The sequence below is a fragment of the Passer domesticus genome, chromosome 3 (genome assembly GCF_036417665.1).
Source record: "Passer domesticus isolate bPasDom1 chromosome 3, bPasDom1.hap1, whole genome shotgun sequence".
In the NCBI taxonomy this organism is placed as follows: Eukaryota; Metazoa; Chordata; class Aves; order Passeriformes; family Passeridae; genus Passer; species Passer domesticus.
The window spans coordinates 120,171,174-120,180,980 of NC_087476.1; positions in this window are offsets into that span (position 1 = coordinate 120,171,174).

Here is a 9,807-nt window from a genome sequence, read left to right on the forward strand (position 1 = left end):
TCCATTTTGTCGTTGTAGAACAATATACAGAATATAATAAAGCCATTCCCACCTTCCCATTCTTTCCTTACAGTAGGAAGCCAACATTTAGAAACCCATAGCAAACAAACACCTGCTAAGCATAAATCACGAGCACAAACACAGCGCTGGACAAGTTCAGAGAGATACGATGGGAGAAAAATCCATGGAAAATCTTAATAGTCATTAGGAAAATCTAACATTTGTTTCACAAACTGACAGGTGGCTACTGAATCGACTTCAGAACAACCATAAAGAGAGAGCTGGTTATTATGCCAGTAAAACTTAAACAGCAGAGCTTTTTAATAAGCTGCACTCTGTTAGGAGTACACTGAGGGAGCCCAAGCAGGAAAAAGCAATAATCACATCTAGCAATAACAAGAGGATCAACTAATATCCATCATAATTTCTCCCTGTTTTGCTTCTCCCTATTAGTATGACATATAGTAGAAGTAGAAGCAGCCTAACAAGATACTGAGCAGAACAGGTGCAGAAACTAAAGCGTCTTCCATTTAGAGAGTCAGCATTTTTCTTTGAAAAAACCTCTGTGCGCTGTGCAGGTTGAAGCCTGGGTTGCCCATTGCTTATACCCATTGTGTGATGTGTGCACTATTTTATCTCTTCCTGCAGAGTTTGGTTGTGACATACATAACACATGTGCCCATAAAGTTACCCAGAAAGGCACTGAAAAGGTTCAATATATGTCATGGCAAGCATATTTCTTTGTTAATTCCATAAAGACAGTCTGGAGGAGCCAAGTCTCCTACAATTTTTGTGTCCGCAGTGGGGAGAATCCAGCACATTGCATGCTATCATTATCACAGAATTATGGTGCACTATGTAATACTTTCACTCTTGCCAGAGAATGATAGTGGAAATGGCATTGCCCCATTACTAATGCTTAATGTATGACCAATCAGAAGCTGAAAATCATATGACCAGTGGCAGCTTATGCCATCCCATCAGTTCGTAAATTGGATGCAGTTTGTCAGATGGACACAATATCCCTCCACTGTAGGTGGTCTCTGTTTCATTAGGTTTCAGATTGATGGTAGTGAACAATAATCCAAAAGTGTGCAATAGGTACATCAACCTCATTTTTCATTAACAGTGCTTCCCAGACGTATTGGGAGCAGGTACAAAACATAGATTTTGTTTGGCTTACTTTGATCCGTGCAGAGACTATTGGGTATCTGACTTCGCTGTCGGAGGCTTATGGTTTCGGTTAGCAGAACCTGGTACAGCAACTGGATGAGGTGTTTTTGATATAATCTATTCATTTAGGTGTGATGCAGAAATAGTGGGTGGCAAAGCTGCTAATTTTTTTTTTTAATGAAAAAAATGTAATGAGCAACCAACAATTTATTTACATACAAGGCACTGCAGTTACTAGGGGACCTTTTTAAATTATGGGGTAGATACATGAGTGGTAGTGATTTTTTTTTCTTTATTTCCCAAGAGATTAACAGAAATGTTGGTGCATTTTTGCAGCTTCTAAAAGAAATTAAAAGACTGAAAGCCTTTGCCAGGGTCACTGAAATGACAAACAAACCAACAACAGCTGTAACTTACACAGTTTTGACTTATAGGGATGTGTCTTACTTCACAGTGAAATAAAGTAGAATACAATGTTGTTCAAATAGTGAGTAATTGAAAAGCCATTTCTAAAGCAGAGACTTTGAATCCCTGCAAATGATATAATATTTATAAAGCTGGCAGAAAACTGATATTAAACTGCAGCAGATGAGTAAGAACTGCTATCATCAGGACTGATCAGGTACCACATGCTTTCACTATCTTCAATGCAGTTTTCTTCCTAATTTGTATATTAACAAAGTGCATGTACATTAACAGCAAGTTAAACATACTTATTTAAAAATAAAACCAAAGTTCTAAGTAATGTATCATGCAGGAAAAATCATGTTTTAATGTTCAGATAAATGGATTTTATTATGCAGGAGCACATATGCTGTTAATCATGTAACATCAAGCTATACATGTAGTCAAGATAGGCAATATGTGGTTTACTCTTTGGATGCACTTCTTATCTCAGTGTATGAGAAGTTTCCATCCACAATATTTCATTGTCTCTTTCTAAGAAATGTACCTCTAGGCCCTGAAGATTTAAAGAATCCTCATCATTTGCACAGCACGAACACGAGCTCTATTCTGTGTGGGGCAGAGGGGGGGAATTCTGTGTGTGCATGTATTTGGCATGAATTTCTATGGAATATATGGACGCAGGCTCTCACATCACGCCACTTTTCCAACAGCATCTCTTATCATTGTTTAAGAATATCTTTTCACTTTCATGCTTTTCTCTAGTTATTTAACATAACTGGGCAACTTTTTTTCTGAAGTTCTAAAACATGTGTCCATTGCCCTGGTTTGCCAGCCTTGAGCAAATCTCTTTAATAGATCACTTTCAAGATGATGATACATTGATATTCAGCTTTAATTAGTGTCATGAAAGAGAAAAAGCCCTTCAAATGTCAATGGCTTGCAAAAGTTGTTGGAGCATCTTCTTAAAGCAAATCTGAAGGCCTGGCCCTCAATATTTTTTTCTTTCTTTCACATGATCCCATTACAGGAGTTTTTTGTAAACTGGTGTTATAAACGATTATTTTTAGTTAAGAGAAGCACCAGGAAAGATTAAAAAATGGATATAAAGACATTCTGGTTCTTGATCTTCTTTCTTCTCATCTCAACCTTTAGAAAGTCTTGCTGGAAGAACACAAGGAACAGCGGGAAGGTTTCTAACAGATCTTTGAGACCTCCTTGCAGTCAGATCCCAGGGGAGCTAGAACAGTATACCTCTGTGGTTCAAAAACTCTTTGGGCCAGAAAAAGGGGCCTTTATCTGCTGACATTTCAAACATATTCAATCAAATATTGATCTAGAAAATCAGCCACTTTTTCTCTAGCAAAGAAATTAAATTAGTGCTACCTACTGAAGATCTACAAATGGTTCTCCTGAAGATAATGATAGTACCCTAGGCTGTTCCTAGGATCAAAAGTTTTTATGGACACCAAACTGATTTAATATTTTCTGTAATGCATGGAGAAAAAAGGGTGAAAGATCTGCGTGCCAATAGTAATGTGCTGGAGATTATCTCATGTGGCGAGTCCTTGCATCAAGGAGCCAGGTAGGTTTTTCAAATCCATCTCATCTTTGGAATAAAAGAAACAGAATGTAGCCCATTTCACCTTAGACAAAGATTTTCATCACCAGAAATATCAGACACCTCTTAAAGTTGGTGCTGGTAGCACATGCTCCTCTAAGTCATAAACATTTCCTGTTCTATTTCAAGATGTCCCTTCTGTTGCTTTGGAAGAGGAGAGAAGCCTCTTCTTCGAACTCTAAACACTAATCGACCACAAAGCATGTCTAATGTGAAACAATGGGAGCAACATTTCTTAAAATATATTTCAAGTCCCATTGTTGAAACAATGTCATCATTTGTATTATGAACAAAGGTAGGCTATACAAAAGAGCACAAGGGTTTAATGATTTAATTAGTACTTCATTCTATGAATTTACTGGAAAAAATAATGAGGCATTAGTTCCTATTAAAGCATTTCTCACATTCTCACCCACAAAATCAGGTCTTGGTGATTTAACTATACTGAGACAAAGAACTGAATTGTTACAGGTCAGGTCAGTCAACAGTGGATTTATCACTTCTCTCTCTTCTTCATGAAGTGCAACCAGTTGATGATGTTTTGAAATTCTGACAGTTTACATTTATCACTGGACATATATGACTGGACTAAATCTATGCACAAAGAAGAGGCACTCAGCATACATTTAATAAATGTATCAAAGCATCTCAGAGATTTCAAAAGACTGTCTTCAAATGGAGTTAGTTCAGTGGAAGTTTGGAAATTCAAAGCTTCACCAAAGATTCAACCAGTCCCATCTGTTGTTTGGTTTGTCTGGTTTGGATTCTGTTTGACTTGTTCATTAATTCCTGTGTTTAGACTGTCTATTAGGTAATTTCAAATAATGATAATTAGATATTCCATATGCAGTCACACAGATTTGTTCAAGTTGGAAGGGACCTCTTGAACCATCTAGTCCAAAGCCCTGGCTCCAGCAGAATCAGCAGGAGCTGCTTGCCCAGGACTGTTCCCATCAAGTTCATCTCCACAATGGGCCTCTAAAGCCTCTCTGGGCAGTCTGTTCTAGTGTTTAACCATCCTCACAGGAAAAGGGTTTTCTTTTGTTCACATTCTATTTTACACTTTCTAATTTGTCTCCGTTATTTTTTGTGCTGTCAGTGGCACTACCAAGAGAAGTCTGGCTTCTTAATTCTTCACTCCCTCTCCTCAGATATTGATGCACATTGAGATTCCCTATTTACCTTCTCCTGGCTGCAGCCCCAGCTCTCTCAGCCTCTCCTCATATGAACAGATGATTTTAAATCATCTCTTTAAATCAGATCTCAATTAAAAAAAAAAAATCAGTGCACATATCTTGAAACCATTGGACAATGCAATACACATTTTCAAGGAATTTAGAACCAAGAAAATGGTGTGTGCCACCCTTTCATAAGAATTTTTCTGTCAGTATTTTGTATGCAGCAGATAATCCAGCAATGAGGTAGAGACTCCTTGTAAAAGGACTCCTTTGTGTAAAAATATTTCTATTCTTCATATTGAGCTCAAAGAGTTCTATGTCTAAATTAACCTGATCTGGTAAATAAAAATTGTCTTTCTAGTTTTCCATGTATGTCAAGGCATCCTTGTACCCATTTAACTATTAGAGCTCATTGAATATGTCATAAAAATGCAGATAAAGGGAAACTGTCTATTCATTTAAGTCTCACCTTTCAAACCTTCAGGAAACTTGAGGATATTAAGCAGTCAGAAAGCTGGAAACAAAACCAGAAATTTCATGTCCAACAAACTTCCTATATTAGTCAAAAAATATTTCACTTAATTTTTGTTATGGATCATTCCAACTAGGAGCTATAAAAAGAAGAAGGAATAGATTCTCAGTTTTCACCATAGTAGAATTTGACATCAAGTCTGTGATATTCTGCAGCAGGAGTGGTATAGTTTAATATATTTTTTTAATGAACTGGAAAAAGGGATGAGCATTGAGGTGATAAAATTTGCAGGTGACACAAAATTATTCAGGTTAATCAAATCTGGAGAGGGTAATAAGAAACTTCAGAAGAAAATAAACAAGTTAGGTGAATGATCAATCTGATGGCAGATTAAGTTCCGTGTTGATATATACAAATTAATGTAATTTACAAGGTTGAGGTTTTTAAAATCTATTTTTACACCTTAGCAAGTTTTAAATTAATTGTATCAAAGGAAAAGGACCTAGAGAGCATTGTCAAGAGTGCAATAAACTCCTCTATTTGGCATGCAGCTATAGTAGAAAATTTTGGTACAGGAAGGAAGAATAATATGAAAAAAATCTTTAATGTCATTAAATTGGTTGTCCTCTGCATTTCAAATACCATGTGCAATCCTGGTCACCAGCTGCAAACAGGTTTGCAGAAATAGAAGCAGCTCAGTGCTCTCTGGCAAGAATGCAAAGGATAAGGAGGAAAGACTGGAACAACTGGCATCACCAGTTTCACAGGAGCACTATAGAAATGATAAAAAGCCATGAAATAATACCTTGATAAAGGATAGTTAGGATCTTGTCATATGACAAGAACACTCAAGGAAATTAAAAGCAGAAGACATACTCCTCAAACTTGTTGCTCTACAACAAGTGGAATGTTAGTTTGGCAAAAGTGAAAAAGGGATTGGACATTTACATGAACTCAGAGATCTTAAACTCTGGAGATAAATTTTTCAGTTTGCTTTTTTTGCTTTGCAAAGACAGTTCTGCAGGAATTGCTGTTACCTAGTACACTGAGGCTCCTTAATCATAATTTTCCTCAAAGTGTTTCCTCAGGATGATAATTCCTGATTAAGGAATTCATGATTAAGAACATCTGTAGTAAGATAGAGAAGACTAAACTGAGGGTGAGTGATAGAGAGGAGAAGAACTGTTAGGTAAATAGAGCCTAAATGCAGGTAATGGACTTTTAGTATGGGTCAGCTGTGCTTTAATTGTGAGCTAAATACAACTGAATTCATAGCCTGCAAGCAGTGACACAGATGGCTAAAGAGCCATCCTTGAGGTAATTCAGCAGCACACCAGTCCTTCTGAAGAATGTTCAGAGCATTTCTTTAAGGAGAGTTTTCACTGCTCTGTTTAAGGTTGATTGCTATTGAAATGGAATCCACAGGAGCAATTAAGAGTCAGCAGTGCTGCACTGTAACCAGGGAAGAAGCCCTACACAGAAGAAGCCACTATACAGAGTGGTGAACATGAGGTTTAATAAATAGAAATTCCAAGGGATTTTCACAGGTTTAGTGGAGTGGTGACATATGTTATCATCTTGCTCACCATAGACTGGGATATGATTTTACACTGTCATGTCACATCGGCCCATGATAACCAGAAGTCATTTATTTCCTAACAAAATAGTAACTGGATATGACAACCTGTGCTGCCTCATGGTGAGGTTATGGTAGTATTTACTGATAATGTGAAGTGTAACTTGTGCTATCCATTACATTTTTCAGTAGAAATTCAGAGCATTTCTAATGTAAAAAGAACATCCCAGCTTTTTTTAGTGTCTTTTCTTTTTGCTTGGTACTAGAATAGGAACTTCCATCACTTGCATATAGCTTAAACTACAATTTATATAGCAGTTCTCAAATTTAGAATTAATATACCTTCAAAGTCCAATAAGTAATTAGACCACATTGTTATTATAAAATTCCTCATTGTTTAGCTCAATTATTTGCAGAAGTAGGGTATTTGTCTGCCTGTGTTTCTGTGTATCTATTTGGTCTCTTCTGCTTTTATTTTTTTAGATAGGATATACTGGTTATATTTTAATGCTGCAGAATCTAAAATGAGCCCTCCATTAAACTAAGAATGCATAGTTACCATTCTGCTTTTATTTTCCCCAGAAAACATAAATAATTAAACTTGACTTCAAATAAAAAGATGAAGTTAGCCTTTCTACTCTATCACAAACATTTTTCCTTTATGGTTTGTCTAGCAGGATGGTAATCCTGTACTCTTGCTAGAAATTATCACATAAGAGTTCTCTTCATTTTAGTCCTTTTGCAAGGTGGATTCAGTGGATGTCTACACCACAATTTAAAAGGCCTTTCATCAGGCCTCATTCTTGATTTCTATTGTAAATTCCACAAGCTACAGTAGTTTAATGCAGAAGCGTAGATGTCCATAAAAAGCTGGAGGGAATGGTGTAAGTTATAATGCTGTTATAAAACTGTCCGTGATATTAACACACACTGTATTTTAAATACACAAAACTGTTACAATAACTTGAAGGTTGAGACAAACTCATGAAAACAAATAAATTCTTTAGGACAGTAGGCAAAAGGTTGTTCTTTGCAAAAAGATTTAAATACAGTTGTACAGCAGTCCAAATTAAACCCCTCAAATAAAAAGCTTTTTCCACTACTCATAAAGTCTATGCACAAAAATCCATCTACAAAATAGATTTTCCAGGGAGGCCGCTCCCCTCCATGCAAATTTAGGCACTGGGGGGATATGTACTGGGGGGAGGGCAATCTCCCTATATATGAGCTGAGTGAAAGGACCCTTCACTGAGCAGTTCAGAGCAGAAGCCTGATTCAGGTGCTCTCTGACACTCCCAAGAGGAGCCTGTCTTTCCACATGGATTTTACAGGAAGCTTTGGGATACTGACGGCCTCACCAGGACAATGTTCTCAGCTATTAGCAAATATCAGGAGGACGAATATTTCCCTGTTGTTTGCCACATTTATACCACTGGTCTTCCCAGTCTGGTAAATCATGTGAAAACAAAACTTGGAAAACTACATGTAAAAATTAAAACACAAATACATGCTCATACTCTGCTCATAGTCATTATTGTAAATCCAGAATAATTCCTTTGTTTAAAAAATAATGACTTTATGTCACGGGAGGTGAGGTCAGTAGGATCTTTTGTGACCATAAGTAAGAACTCTGCATGGAGCAGCTCAAGACAAATAGACTGGTTATCCCATAAACTAGGTGGGGTTTGAAACCCTTGAAAATGTTTTAGTTTCTTTAAGCAGAAACAACCTTGTTATTGAGTGTTTGCTAGGTACCATGAAGGGCCAAAGAAGGGAAGAAATCCAGTTTGCTCTTAGTTGGTTAGTTTTTTATAGATTACTTCACTGTAAGCACTGCTCTTCTGTGCTCTGCAGCTCTGGTCAGTGCCATCAGGGAAAATGAGCTGATTTGCTGTGCTGAGCTGGTCAGTAATCCTAGAGCAGATACCAGTGCATCACTAAAGGATGTGCAAAACCTCACTGTTTTAACATTGATTTCTCAGGCACACATTACGGGTCTTTAATGTGCAATGCTGAGACAGACTCAGTTCAGGGTAGGACAGAGCACTCAAACTTAATTTACTGAATTATGAATTTTTTTCTCCTCAATTTATAGCATTACCACCTGAGTGTAAGACTATTTTACATGGTAGGGTCTCTCATTTTTTGGCCTGGCTTTTAAAATGCCTCCTAAAACCACTCCATGTTCATCTTTTCATGGGTTTTTTGTCTCTTGAAACATGAATAGAGGGAAAGTACAGATGTGCTTAGGGACAATTGCATTGAATTAACGGTGGCTGCCATTTCAGGTAGTCCCAAGGTCATGAATAGCAAAATATGAAAATTTCAGCTTTTTACTGTTGGTCGAAACCTTAATATGTTCCATGACCCTACACTAGATTCAACATATAAAATGAGAGCAGCTTAATAAATCTCTCACTGTAACAAGTATTACACATTATGAGAAGGAAAACTTAGATCAAGCTTCTCCTTTGAAGTTTTAATGGACACTCCAATTTGATGATAGCAACTCACCTGTGCTTGTAATAGGTTTGCAAAGCCTGGAGCAGCTCCAGTCATCTTGGGCTGTGGCTCTGGATGACAATGAACTCAGGCAACTGCAAGATTCCAAGGCCTTATTCAAATAGTCCAGCTCTGGCCTTACTAGGCATGGCAGGCAAACTTTTAAATACTTTTCTCCCTCTGGAAGAGTATTTCCAGTCTGAGCTGTTCATAAGAATTTTGTCCTGTAATAAAACTGCAAAACCTTCCAATCTGAAAAGGATTGATCGGTTTATGCCCCTTTGTTCCACTCCTGTGCAAACCAGAAGAAGGGGAAGGGGGAAGAAGAAAAAAGAGAGAGAACACAGGAGGGAAAAGGGAAAGGAAAACTGGGTCTTGGAGCTGTGTGCTTCTCACTGCTCCGTATAATTACATCAGGTCCTACCTGAGAAGTCCACCATACTGGATGTTTTCTTCTGTGGAGAAAATTCTATATGAAATCAGGGGGTTTTGTTTAAAACAAAACTTAAATGTGAGTTTGCTATTATGACCCAAAACTTGCTAAGATTTATGCAAATATTTACCTCCCTGCATTGCAACTCTCTTGATTTTGGTGGAACTGCCAACCACGTGTACAGACAATCATTTGTGTAAGTCTGTCTGATAATGAGCATCTAAAGGCTCAGAACTGAATTAGTTCTCTCTTTGCATAGGAAGGATGAAGCCAAAGTAATTCTGTTTGTCTGGCACCGTGTGTTGTAACCACAGTGTTATGTACCCTGTAGACATGAGTCTCAAGTGATTAAAAGTGCTTTAAAAAGCAGGGAAACGTCATTCAACATCTGTAAGATTAAAAGAGGAGAAGGCAGCACTGTACATTTTCAAAAATCAATTATGTAAT